This window comes from Erpetoichthys calabaricus, chromosome 7 (genome assembly GCF_900747795.2).
Source record: "Erpetoichthys calabaricus chromosome 7, fErpCal1.3, whole genome shotgun sequence".
Lineage (NCBI taxonomy): Eukaryota > Metazoa > Chordata > Cladistia > Polypteriformes > Polypteridae > Erpetoichthys > Erpetoichthys calabaricus.
The window spans coordinates 58,191,324-58,206,458 of NC_041400.2; the positions used below are offsets into that span (position 1 = coordinate 58,191,324).

Consider the following 15,135-nt stretch of genomic DNA (forward strand, 5'->3'; position numbering starts at 1 on the left):
TATATATATATATAATCATTTTTAATGTAGGTAGATCATTTCGACCTGGTCATTTTAAAAGTAGCTTGCAAGCCGAAAAAGTGTGGCCATCCCTGGTTTAGAGTATTCCATGAAGCATTTAGTACCAACAAGGAAATGGGCACATGATTAATGATTGAGGGGTTTAGGGGGATTGGAAACCCACGTGAAGCAATGGGAGCCAACATGCCGTTAAGCAGTGAAACACAGTCAATGAGCTTTGTCCCCTGATAACACCTGTACTGCAACTGAAAAACATTTATGCCACATACTTAAAATTTATGTGCTACTACCACACCACCAACAGTAGAGATGAGCTGAGTGTCATCAGGTGTTGTATCCAATTCAGATCCATTTGTCTGTCCAGCAAAAATGTCACTCAAACCTTGAAATCAATGATGTTTCACAACCAGTTCTTGCTTAAGAAGTCAATACTAGTCCTCTCCCTTCTCCATCTTCATTGCAAAGCCCAAACGCATCTCCGTCGATTTTGGCGAATTGCGATGCGGCCTTCCTTTTTGGGAACCCCTGGTCTAGGGGAACAGTCTCAAAAATGTTGGCAGCTCATAACAAATGTGGACAAAGTTCATTGACAAAAAGAAACAGTACTCAAAATTTAAAGCCACACCAATAGTGATTAATTTATACTTCAGCAGATAGCAAAAGTACAAACTCCGCAATTACCATGAAATTGAAAGTAACACCACTATGACTCAGTCTCAAACAAAATCCATACATCATGAGTATCACAAATATGGAATTTTGTGGATGGGCTGCCATTCAAAACCCACTTGTGTTCAGTGATAACACAAAAAGAGGCACATGACCTGGTATCTTCTTCTTCTTTCAGCTGCTTCTGTTAGGGGTTGCCAAGGCGATCATCTCTTCCATATCCTCCTGTGCATCTAGTATTTGTTTTATTCCACCCACCACCCTTTAGGGATTGGAAAAACAAGGCCTCTAAACCATGGAAAAAGCATAACATGGCCGGATGAGTCAGTCTTCTTCACCGGTGTTTCCTTCAACTAGATGGGATTACTCTTGGGAGAAGGGCCAAAGGATTCCTTGAATTTGCAGTGCCTGTTTCCAACAGCTAAATATGGTTGGAAGGAATGGGTCCATAATAGCATGGAAGTCATCTCACATGCACACGGTTGCATTTGATCCAGTAATTACTTAATATGATTGTATGATACCTATTGGCATAGAGATGTTTTGACATCATACCAAGGAGGATTTATTACAGGCAGTCCCCGGGTTATGTACTGAGATAGGGACTGTAGAGGTTTGTACTTAAGTTGAATTTATATGTAAGTCGGAACAGGTACAGTTATGTTTAACAAATGCTATTGTTGACCGACTAACCAAGTGCTCTGCCAATGATGATGGAGTTTCACCTCCTTTCTGACCTTTTTATTATTTCTACTTTATTTTCAATGGTGATGGGTTTTCTCTTCTTTTATTATATCACCAGCACTTGCATCAGATTTGTGTTTTCAGAGACAGTGTTGAAGGGTGAAGACAAAAGAGTTAAGATGAGCTCTCTGCACAACACTGTTATATAGCAATCACAGCAGGAAGGCACCAGTTGTCAACACGCTGATGTATAGGGTGATCCAGATCTAATTATGCAATTTTTCATTATGCTGTACTTATTCAGTTATTACATAGAAGATCTCCCGAAAAAATCCCAGACCATCGAGAAGTGTGTGCGAACTGACGACATGAACATGCCGAACTGGAATCGTCCCTGCATAAATCAAAAGTCATCCAGACGATCTGGGATCTGTCATAATTAGATCTGGACCACCCTGTACTGACAAGAGACAACTTCCAGCTAAGTGCATAACAGTACAAGCAGGCTTGCTATTGAGAATGAATGAGGGCAGCGAGGGGCAGTTTCATCACCACCCACCTCACAGTCACCTCCACTACAGTAATGCTGCCTGCTCGTACGCAACACCCCCGCCCCCATTCAACACGTAGCCATCCGAGGCACACTACAGTGCTACCATCCCCCCGCCGCCCCCGTCAGCCACAACCGGATCACCACTTGCAGCATTACCAACTGCGCACCTAGAATGAACGGGGTAGCCGTGTGTGGTGGGCAGGCAGTGAAACCGCTTGCCGCCAGGAGCCACCCGAGGAACACTACGCAGTGAAATTGCCCCCCGCAGGCCGAAGATGATGGAGCGGCAGTTACTGAGGTGCATGTGTTGCAGCTGCGGCCCCGTTCGTATGTCATAGGTCGGATGTCCGTAACCTGGGGACTACCTGTATTATTAGTTTTTTTTTTTTTTTTGATCTCTGGCTTTTCGAAAGAGAAAGGCTCAACTAAATTTTACGTCAATCTAGAGCTGTATTTAAAGCACAAGAGAATTATTATTACTTAGATACTGCTGACTTTGGGTGTTACAAAGAAGAATTTTCATCCATGGCAATGGAATAAGTCCTCTAAGAGCCTACATGTTGAGGACTGATTAACGAATAATCCTGTCTAAACTGCATCATTTAATTTAGGCAGCAGACTAAAAACTAAGAAATATTCTGCACTTTAATATTAATATGGTTATTTTATTTATTTATTAATTTACTAGGGGGTTCTGCCTCCTGCTCGCTGTCACTTGCCAACCCCCGTGCGGGCACTATGCCTAGTCTATTTCCTGGATCTGCCACTTGCGACAAATCGTGCTTTGCTTTATGGGTAAACACGAATATCAGCTCTGTCTTTGGAAATCTCTTTCAAAACTATTATTGCTGGCAATTTGTCACATGTTTATTATATATGTGAGCGTGATCTTTCTGATTCATATAGAAATCCAAGAAAACTTCTTTGTCCGTGTTTTTCAGATAAATTTTGTGTAAAGTGCGATACTTTTTGGACGTATGGATTTGTATCCACTATTTGCTGTAGAATTTCTAATACGTCCAATCGCTAACTCTTTCGATTCTATGGTGTAATCGCTTCTCCATGATCTAAACCTGACTGAATTGTGGTTTCTTTGAAATTAAACTTGTAGTATAGCTTTAATTGTTGCGGGACCACAGATTCTCATAGCTTATTGGTCCTGAATCGTGTAAATCTATGTTTTGAGCATTGAATGATGCAGAACGGGAACAGATTATTGTAGATCCGGATATTTTGCCTGTAGTGTTTGTGGATTTCATTTTCACCAAATAACAAATCTTTTATTTCTTGTTGGATACGCATCTTCATTGGGAAGAAAACACTACTTTTCCCTGATGGAGTTTTTTAATAGAGCTTTAAAGGCACTAGAGGAACTTAACTTTTCAGAAACAAGTCAACTCAGATAAAATTCAAGGACGTCTTCTTCAAAGCTGCTCTCCTGAATAGAAACAAGAACATTATCTCCAGTCAGACCTGAATGACTGAAGCACAACCAGCTGGAGAAATACCTTTTGTATTATTATAACCATAATGTACGAGAAGTACATATTATGGAAGAAGATCCAGTATGTTTTCATATTTATACTGTAGCAAACCATTCCTAGAAAGCAAAACTCTATCCTTCTCTGCTACCTCTGTTGCAACAACAAATACACCAGATGGTACTGCCCTTAAATACTCATTTTAGAACATTGTGTTCCCATGATATCACCATCATAACATTAAAATTATAAACAAACCATAAAACAAAAATGAAAAATTAACTGTGCATTCATGACAGTAAGCACTTGAATGCATCTCTCACATGGTGTTAACCTAGATTGAATTTGGATAGTCTAAGTCAAGAGAAATGTGTGAGATACATTACATTAATTAAGTAAGGCTGTTTTGTACAGATTGAAGAATAGAATGTTTTATTTAGGGAAAACTTCCATTTATTATATACACCATCAAAAAAAGGAAACAAAACATCTACAATGAATGGCATAGGCATCAAAACTGTGCACGTTAGAAATATGTTAAAATAAAATGACACTTTAAATGTCTCCAGTCAATGTTGCATCCATTTACCATTACATAGCTCTGACCTTTTTTTTTTTTTTTTTTTTTGTAATTCAAGAGTATTTCAAGGCTCATTCATTGTTCCTATGTGAATGAGAGGACAGCAACAAACTTGCAAATTTTTATTGAAGTCTGCTGTCAATTTATAACTTTTCATTTTGGATTTTTTTGTTCATAATAAAAATAAATCCTCACTACTTTGTGAGATTTCCCAATCTTAATTTGGGCTATTTCAGTGTTTGAAAGCTTAATCCAGTTGTCAGCTACAACACTACTTGAATGGGTTTTTGAGTTTATTAATACATATTTATTGTATTTTGCTTATGTTATTTGTTTAGTTTTTTAACAGATAATATCAGTGAACTGTTTACTGATGTAAGATAACAGACATTAATTAATCAGTGATTCCCTTTCTAAACAACAGTTTAAATAACTAAAACCAGCATAATTCTTAATTACAGCATATGTACCATAAATCTTAATTGTCAGTTAAAGCCTTGTGTATTTGTCATATGGGCAGTAAACACTGAAACATAAACATTTAAGTCAGAATAAGAATACTGATGTTATGTGCCACAAAAAAGCAATTATTAATATGTGTTAAGTAAGAGTGTGGATTAAAGTAATTGTTTTGGGAGCAAGCAATATAATAACAGGAATGTATTAAATGTATATAAAATTAGAAAAAAACTTAGAAAAACTTTCCATTCAGATCAGTAACAGTCAAATGTAATTGGTAATTTAATTGAAGGTAGAGTGCCCTGGCATGGATGGCAGTCTGTCTAGGTTTGACTCTCACCTTGCATTTAGCGCTGCCTGAATAGGCTTTGGTCATCTGTGTGCATAACTGAATATGTAAATTAAATGCTTTTAAAAATATTTTAACAATATTTTTTTTAAAAATTAAATAAGCTATTATGATTTAAAAAAAAAAAAAAATGTCTGTATGGTATTTAGAATTTAGTTTTAAGAAAATTGTCAGATTAATTTTGTTACATTAATGATCCTCTTTTCCCTCTAATTTCAGCTCTGGCATTATTTCCCAGAGTACCAGTGGTTGGTGGATTTTACAGTTGTAGCTACAGTTGTCTACCTTATTACTGAATTCTACTATTGTTAATGAAGCCATCTGGTGAGATGAATATCAGCATAGTATGGGAGTCTATTGGTTCTGGCGTTTGTTTTGTATCCTTTTTATAAAGTGTTCTTAAAGTCACTTAACAACTGACCAGGTTTTTTTTCCCTTAACAGTACTTTCATGTAAATTTCACTTTAAAACAATTCCACAGTAAATCATTCAATGAAAGACTTTACAATATTATACAATTAATAGTAGTGCACAATAAAATACAATCAATTATATTAATTTGTATTTATTATACACATACTGTAAATATATTTAGAGTAAAATTAAAAGGAAATTGAACGAAGCGAACAACTTAAATAATATTTCACTTGAAACTAACATGTTGTGTTAAATGAGGTAGACAGGCTACTAATATACATAGATTGGTTGCAGGGGTAAGCTTAATGCTTCTTGTCCATGTTGACGTTTACAGATCTACATATTTGTGTGTGTTTCATTTCTTTCTCATCCAACATTTACTCTGGTATGGCAAACAAACTGTCATCTATCTTTACTTATAAATCTTTAGACTTTATAAATATGCCTCTGTATGTATGTATTTTATGTGTATATTTTAGTAAATTATTGATCTCAAAAATTTACTTAACTGCATAGAAATTGTTTAATTTATCATAGAACATGAGGTCACACCATTTTTGAAGGATTCAGAAATACGTTAGGGCAGCATACTAGAGTAAAAACAATGGACCTGGAGCCTGTAAGAAGATCAGACATGATTGAAAAGATAAGATGTTTGAAAAGATGGGTTAAATTTTTTGGAAGTTATTGTTCTAGATAGATAGATAGATAGATAGATAGATACTTTATTAATCCCAATGGGAAATTCACATTCTTCAGCAGCAGCATACTGATACAATAAATAATATTAAATTAAAGAATGATAATAATACAGGTGAAAAAAAACAGACAATAACTATATATAATGTTAAATATTAACGTTTACCCCCCCTGGTGGAATTAAAGAGTCGCATAGTTTGGGGGAGGAACGATCTCCTCAATCTGTCTGTGGAGCAGGACAGTGACAGCAGTCTGTCGCTGAAGCTGCTCTTCTGTCTGGAGATGACATTATTTAGTGGATGCAGTGGATTCTCCATAATTGATAGGAGCCTGCTGAGCGCCCTTCGCTCTGCCACAGATGTTAAACTGTCCAGCTCCATGCCAACAATAGAGCCTGCCTTCCTCACCAGTTTGTCCAGGCGTGAGGCGTCTTTCCTCTTAATGCTGCCTCCCCAGCACACCACTGCGTAGAAGAGGGCGCTCGCCACAACTGTTTGATAGAACATCTGCAGCATCTTATTGCAGATGTTGAAGGAAGCCAGCCTTCTAAGGAAGTATAACCCGGCTTTGTCCTTTCTTGCACAGCGCATCAGTATTGGCAGTCCAGTCTAATTTATCATCCAGCTGCACTCCCAGATATTTATAGGTCTGCACCATCTGCACACAGTCACCTTTGATGATCACTGGGTCTATGAGGGGTCTGGGCCTCCTAAAATCCACCACCAGCTCCTTGGTTTTGCTGGTGTTCAGGTGTAGGTGGTTTGAGTCGGACCATTTAACAAAGTCATTGATTAGGTCCCTATACTCCTCCTCCAGCCCATTCCTGATACAGCCCACGATAGCAGTGTCATCAGCGAACTTTTGCACATGCAGGACTCCGAGTTGTATTGGAAGTCCGATGTATATAGGCTGAACAGGACCGGAGAAAGTACAGTCCCTTGTGGCGCTCCTGTGTTGCTGACCACAATGTCAGACGTGCAGTTCCCAAGACGCACATACTGAGGTCTGTCTTTAAGATAGTCCACGATCCATGCCACTAGGTATGAATCTAATCCCATCTCTGTCAGCTTGTCCCTAAGGAGCAGAGGTTGGATTGTGTTGAAGGCGCTAGAGAAGTCTAGAAACATAATTCTTACAGCACCACTGCCTCTGTCCAAGTGAGAGAGGGATCGGTGTAGCATATAGATGATGGCATCTTCCGCTCCCACCTTCTCCTGATATGCAAACTGCAGAGGGTCAAGGGCGTGTTGAACCTGTGGCCTAAGGTGGTGAAGCAGCAGCCTCTCCATGGTCTTCATCACATGTGATGTCAGAGCAACAGGCCGAAAGTCATTCAGCTCACTAGGACGTGATACCTTTGGGACTGGGGTGATACAAGATGTTTTCCAAAGCCTCGGGACTCTCCCCTGTTCCAGGCTCAGGTTGAAGATGTGCTGTAGAGGACCCCCCAGCTCCGATGCACAGACCTTCAGCAGTCGTGGCGATACTCCATCTGGACCCGCTGCTTTGCTGGCACGAAGTCTCCTCAGCTCTCTGCTCACTTGCGCTGTTGTTATTATGGGTGGGGATGTTTTTCCTATGCTGGTATCAGCAGAAGGATGTGTGGAGGGTGCAGTACTCCGAGGTGAGAGTGAGAGTGGGTTAGGGTGGTCAAACCTGTTAAAAAAGTTGTTCATTTGGTTTGCTCTCTTCACGTCTCCCTCAATGGTGGTACCCCGCTTCGAGCTGCAGCCAGTGATTATCTTCATCCCATCCCACACTTCCTTCATGCTGTTATTCTGCAACTTCTGCTCCAGCTTTCTCCTGTACTGCTCCTTCACCGCCCTGAGTTGGACTCGGAGTTCCTTCTGCACGCGCTTGAGCTCATGCTGATCACCGTCTTTAAAAGCCCTTTTCTTCTGATTCAAAAGGCCCTTGATGTCACTTGTAATCCATGGCTTGTTGTTAGCATAGCAGCGTACAGTTCTTACTGGAACTACAATGTCCATACAGAAGTTGATGTAGTCAGTAGTGCAGTCAACAACTTCCTCAATGTTCTCATTATGAGATCCCTGCAGGATATCCCAGTCTGTAGTTCCAAAAAGTTCTCTCAGAGTATTCTCAGCCTCCGGGGTCCACTTCCTGAATGATCGTGTGGTTACAGGTAGGACTCTAACTTTTGGTTTATAGTGAGGCTGAAGCTGAACCAGGTTATGATCTCCTTTCCCAAGCGCAGGCAGCGGGGTGGCGCTGTATGCGTCTTTAACGTTTGCATAAAGTAAATCAATAGTCTTATTTCCCCGGGTGTTACAGTCCACATACTGGGAGAATGCAGGCAATGTTTTGTCCAGCGTCACATGGTTAAAGTCTCCAGCGATTAGCACAAGCGCCTCAGGGTGCTGCGTTTGTAACTTAGCAACAGCGGAATGGATGATGTCACTCGCTGACTCCACGTCTGCCCGAGGAGGAATGTATACAATAACAACAATGACATGTCCAAACTCTCTGGGCAAATAGTAGGGACGTAAACTTACGGCCAACAGTTCGATATCCCTGCAGCAAGTGGAGATTTTGACGTTAACATGTCCAGAGTGACACCACCGTGTATTAACATAGAGAGCGAGTCCTCCTCCTTTGTTCTTACCACAGGTACTTGCATCTCTGTCCGCTCTAACTGTGCTAAACCCGGGTAGCTCCACGTTGGCATCTGGGATGGTGTTATTTAGCCACGTTTCGCAGAAACACAACAAACTGCATTCTCTGTAGGTCCTTACATTTTTCACCAGCGCAGCCAGTTCGTCGATCTTATTTGAGATTGAGTTTACATTCCCCAGAATCACAGAAGGCACCGAAGGCTTGAAACGCCACTTTCTCGCAAGCCGCTTCTTTTTTAGCTTAGTGCCGGCTCTGCTGCCACGATACTGCCTTCTTACCTCGTCGGGTAAATATGGAACCACACCGGCACTGGCATTTGTTCTCAGCGCCCCGAAGTTGAGTACTTGAATAGGCGAGTCTCGGCGTGTTAAAATCCATGCCCACGTTGTAAAAGTAAGTGTGTCCAGGGAAGGAATCCACATAAAATAAAGTGGTAGGAGTGATCAATAAATAAAAATAGAAAAATAAAAGTAGAAAAGTACACATACATATACAGTCATACACGGAGCTGCTGAAAAGGCTGCCACTCACGGCGGCGCCGGATGAACGTTATTGTTCTTTCCACAGACACACATGCAGACACCATGCTTTAATCAGCTTTCTTGATGTTTTGAACATCATAGAATCAGAGTCCGCACTTAACTCAGTAGCGAATTTTTGACCCCATCACCAAACTTCCATTTGCATGGTTATTGTTTGGTTGCTATATAGAAGGACACATACTTGCAATATTATATTTGCATTGTTAGTCAGTGTATAGCAATTTGTAAGAATATTTTTGTTGCTCATTTTAGAATACTAGTGCACTGTATATTATTTTTAATATTCATACTGTTACTGTATCCAGCTATGGGTACATGGTCCCTGAGACCAATATATCTCTCACCAGTAACCTTGGCAGAGGTAACATGAACAAATATTGTACTAAAGAAAAGATGCACTATGTTACTTCTTTTCAAGACTTGTTTTTATTTCTACACAAACAATTGAGGACTTCCATTTTTTTCATTTGGGTCTTTTATTATTATATAACCATCTTAAGAGCAGTGGGAGGTATTCTTCTAGACTAAATCCATCCATAGAAATTGCATCAACAAATTAGACTATGCCACTTTATACCCTTTGAGCATCCTTCTCTCTCTTTGTTTCGAAATTTAAAGAAGATGTTAGATGTATTATTTATTTTTTTTTATAGAAATGCAGGTATAAAAATGCAGAATGAAAACGAGACGTTAGATGAAGACAAAGGAGAGATTTAAAATATGTTCGCCACATTATTTTTCTACTTCATTATTCTTTCAGTGTTAACTGACGCTGCTTCTCACTTTTTTTGTTCTTCTCAAACAAAAAAAAACAGTACAGTATCTGCACACGACACAAATACCCACACGGACTCTAGGTGGAGCACTGACTCAGAATTTGGCTATGTGTATGATGTTGCGCCTACACTCTCGCTGAGACTGCCCAGGAGCAGAAATTTCACAATAGGCGGCGTCTTTCTTTAAGGGTTCCCATGATTCAGCGTAGAAAGTTTAGGGGTGACATTAGGTATTTTTGCATCGCATTGTTATCTTTGGTAGCCATATTTAATAGAAAAAACATTTGTTATGCTGAAATGAACATTTAGATAAAAAGAAATTAGTTTAACATGATGTTGTTTGAACAATTGTTTGGGCCAACAAAAGGTATTCGTTATTCTGAAAAGTTCGTTATTTCAGCATTTGATCTAACGGGATTTGACCTTATATATATCCATATTACTAACCGAGAATGCTAAACCGGATGATGGACGCAGGCACATCCGGCAATGGGCCGTAGCTGCAAAAAGATGTACTGCGCAGGCGCAAAAAGAGTCCGCGAGGGTCGGCTGAGGAGCCGAGAAAGGCGGATAAAAGAGGGCGAGAGAGGCGGATGAGGGGGCCGCGAGAGGCAGACAAGACCACAGAAAAAAGGAGTGAGCACAGGAAAAATTGAGAAATGAGGCGCAAGGAGCACCGAAAAAAGGAAACGGCACATAAAAAAGTATTCAAACGCAAGCAAAGCACGAAACACATTGCACACGAAACTATAATAAAAAAAAAGAGGCTCGCGCACAACAGCAATGCACCCCCCACCCCCCCCCCCCCCCCTACAGGCACCGGACGGGACACACACCAAGAGGGGGATTCAACAAGCCCATGGAACACAAAAAAAAGAACACAAAACCACCCCACAGACCCTACAAGCAAGGGACGGGACACACACAAAGAGGGGGATTCAACAAGACACAGGAACACAAAAAGAAAGAAGACGCTCGCGCGACAACAATCCTCAACCCCCCCCCCCCCCCCACACACACACACACATCCATAAGAAGTGACACCCAAAGCCACATATTCTAAAGTGAACATCAACACCTTCACACTAGACAGCATAGGTGTCAGCATTGGTGGATCTCCTTACAATAAAGCACTATTAACCGTTCAACTGCAGAAAAGGAAACATATTAACAGTGACTGCGATCCTCCTTATTAGTTATCCATATTTCGCATGCTGAGAAAGAAACAAGTCATGAATACACGATCACGGGTACAAAACGAAAAGGAAATGATAACAGGAACAAACACACAAACACGAAAGAAACAACAAAATAGACGGCTATGCAGCATAGGTGGATCTCATTACAATAAGGCACTATTAACCGTTCAACCGCAGAAAAGGCTCCATATTAACAGTGAGTGCAATACTCCTTATTACTTATCCATATTTCTAAAAGAAAAAATGTCTCGACTCCAAAAACGCAAAGCTCATCTAAAGCTTCTAACTAACGATGTACCTAAAAGTAAAAACTTTATGAACTGCATTAGATCCTACAATAGTTCATTTGCTTTTGCATATACCGGAGTAAATATCAGGCCACCAAAAGGCAATGGCCCATACTACTTTCGCATATGTGCACAAATACTGCATCGCATTGGAACAGTGCACCCTGAAACAAATCAACAACGCAAATATGCACAAATCTACATCCTAGATCCACATTACGCAAACTATCAATCAAAGTGCTGCATCGCAACAGGCACGGATTCAAAACAAAACACCTCCCGTCTCAGACATACGTTAACGGCAAGGAAGGCTACAACGGGCTTCTCACACAGCACAAGCAAATCGAATACAGCTACAAAACAACACGTCCCAAATACTACACATGCAACAACGCGCATCTCAAACAGCACAAGCAAAACATACACCAGGAAAATTCATTCGCATTAATGAATGTCATTTGCAATCATTGTCATTCAGTTCACTTCCCTGAAGAAACAACTGGCAATACAAGTTATACATTTACACGTTGTTGTCAAAAGGGTCAAATTAGACTGCCTTCTTTACATTCATATACTGAATATCTACAGAGGCTTATAACTGACGATGTACCTGAAAGTGAAATCTTTATCAACTACATTAGATTCTACAAATCGGTATCCACTATGAACATTAACGGTGGCACTGCACGTGACATCCGTCTTGAAACAATGTTGTTTATTGATGAATGTTCAATGGCATGAAGTCACTTACTCAAGACCATTCATAAACTTCTACAAACGTTTATGAATAATAATATTCGATTTGAAGGAAAGGTACTTTTATGAGGAGGAGATTTTAGACAGTGATTAGCTATTCTTCCAGATGCCATGCACTCAGCTATTGTTCAGTGCACCTTAAAATATGCAGACAATTGGCATTGCTTTCAAAAGATACAGTTAGTAAAAAAGATACGATGTCCAGAACCAGATCATAACAATTGCTTATTACAACTGAGAGATGGTACACTCACCAATACAGCTGGACTTCAGCCACATATTACAATTCCTCAAGCCTTTATCTGCGACGACTTAGTTACAGAGACATTTGGAACAGCAATCTCATTAGACCAAATGCCCCTTTTAACACAACGTACTATATTATGTCCAAAAAATATTAATATGGAAAACATTAATACCCAAGTCATTCCATTACTTCCTGGAGAGACACAACTCTTTCTAAGCTCTGACAAACTTGACTCTGATCACAACAATAACCATCTTAAATGACCTTACAAGTTCTGAGCTGGAATTACCTTTTACACTTAAACGGCGTGTACAAAGAAATTTTCAAATAAACCTTTACACTGTGCCACACACTTAATTGTTTGCTTTCTATTTGCATCATCTACACCGTCACACTATTCTATATCTCATTCATACATCACGCTCTTTGTGATTCCCAACACCAGGGGTTGGCGAGCGAAGCGAGCAGGGGGCGGAGCCCCCTAGTATATATATATATATATATATATATATATATATATATACAGTGATCCCTCGCTATATCGCGCTTTGCCTTTCGCGGCTTCACTCTATCGCGGATTTTATATGTAAGCATATTTAAATATATATCGCGGATTTTTTGCTGGTTCGCCGGATTTCTGAGGACAATGGGTCTTTTAATTTCTGGTACATGCTTCCTCAGTTGGTTTGCCCAGTTGATTTCATACAAGGGACGCTATTGGCAGATGGCTGAGAAGCTACCCAACTTACTTTTCCCTTTCTCTCTCTTGCGCTTTCTCTGATCCTGACGTAGGGGGTGTGAGCAGGGGGGCTGTTCGCACACCTAGACGATACGGACGCTCGTCTAAAAATGCTGAAAGATTATCTTCACGTTGCTACCTTCTGTGCAGCTGCTTAGTGAAGCGACATGCTGCACGGTGCTTCGCATACTTAAAAGCTCGAAGGGTACGTATTGATTTTTGCATGTTTGTTTTTCTCTGGCTCTCTCTATCTCTCTCTCTCTCTCTCTCTCTCTCTCTCCCTGCTCCTGACGGAGGGGGTGTGAGCTGCCGCCTTCAACAGCTTTGTGCCGCGGTGCTTCGCATACTTAAAAGCCAAACAGCCCTATTGATTTGTTTGCTTTTTCTGTCTTTATGACAGTCTCTGTTCCTGACGCACACTCCTTTGAAGAGGAAGATATGTTTGCATTCTTTTAATTGTGAGACAGAACTGTCATCTCTGTCTTGTCATGGAGCACAGTTTAAACTTTTGAAAAAGAGACAAATGTTTGTTTGCAGTGTTTGAATAACGTTCCTGTCTCTCTACAACCTCCTGTGTTTCTGTGCAAATCTGTGACCCAAGCATGACAATATAAAAATAACCATATAAACATATGGTTTGTACTTCGCGGATTTTCTTATTTCGCGGGTGGCTCTGGAACGCAACCCCCACGATGGAGGAGGGATTACTGTATGTGTATATATATATATATATATATATATATATAAAGTCGGAGACCATGCACTGGTACAGTGCTTTGCTGCACCCACTAAACGACGAAAGAAACAACTCAGGATCCCGGTGGCAACCCCCCAGGCAAACACACAGTCCAGTCCCACCGTCTGGAAATGACACTCTATCTGCTGCAGCCAGGTGTTATGTGGGTGACCCCTTGGCCTGGTCCAGCCACTCTGGTCCCCAACAATGAGGATCTTACGAGCTGGATCACCCTCTGGGAAACACGCCACATGGCCATAGTGCCGTAACTGACACTCCCTCACAATGCAGGTAATGTGCCTCATTCGGGACTCCATGAGCAACCGCTCATTCGACACAAAGTCAAACCAACGGTACCCAAGGATTTTCTGGAGAGACACAGTACCAAAAGGAGTCCAGTCTTCGTCTCAGGTCATTGTATAGCGTCCATGTCTCACAACCATATAGCAAGACAGAAAGCACCAAGAACTCTAAAGACTTAGACCTTCATCCTTTTGCATAGATATTGGGAGCACCACACACCCTTTTCCAGTGACCTCATGAGCCCCCCCCCCCCCCCCCATGCTCTCCCAATCTGTCTACTGACTTCATAGGAAGAGTCACTAGAGACATGAATGTCACTGTCAGGGTAAGTAAACCTCTCGACAAGGTCGACACTCTCTCTCTGCAGACAGACACACTGCTGATGACTGTGCCCAAGAGGTTATCAAAGGCCTGGATCTTGGTTTTTATCCAGGACACTCGCAAGCCCAGACACTCAGACTCCTCGCTCAGTCTCTCGAGTGTCCCGATCAGAGCCACCATTGAATCCGCAAAGATCACAGCATTGTCAGCAAAGTCAAGATCTGTGAATATTTCTTCACCAACAGATGCCCCACAGCCGCTGGACCCCACGACCTTGCCCAACACTCAGTCCATACAAGCATTGAACAGAGTAGGAGCAAGAACACACCCCTGACGAACCCCAGAATCAACTGGGAAAAACACAGAGGTTCTGCCTCCTATTTGCACAGCACTCACAGTACCAGTGTATAAGCCGGCCATGATATCCAGCAACCTCAAGTGGATTCCGCAAACCCTCAGAATGTCCCACAGGTCAGCTCGATTAACGCTCTACGAAAATCGACAAAGGCTGCAAAGAAACTCTGCCGATATTCGCGTTTGCGCTCCATGAGAACCCTCAATGCCAGGATGCGGTCAATGGTAGACTTCTTAGGTGTAAAACCAGACTGTTCCAGTTGCTGGTATGTGAGCAAGTGATCACAGATCCTATTGAGGACAACCCTAGCAAGGACCTTACCCGGAAC

The 15,135-nt window shown here is 41.1% G+C and overlaps 1 protein-coding gene across 1 annotated transcript in view; it reads left to right on the forward strand.

The window, feature by feature from the left end:
- Positions 1–4,989: 4,989 nt before the first annotated feature.
- Positions 4,990–15,135, forward strand: part of tmem161b (transmembrane protein 161B) — a 75,716-nt gene continuing 65,570 nt past the window's right edge. The window contains exon 1 of the mRNA XM_051929630.1: positions 4,990–5,173. The gene's annotated coding sequence lies outside the window, so the exon portion shown is untranslated. The remainder of the gene's footprint in view (positions 5,174–15,135) is intronic.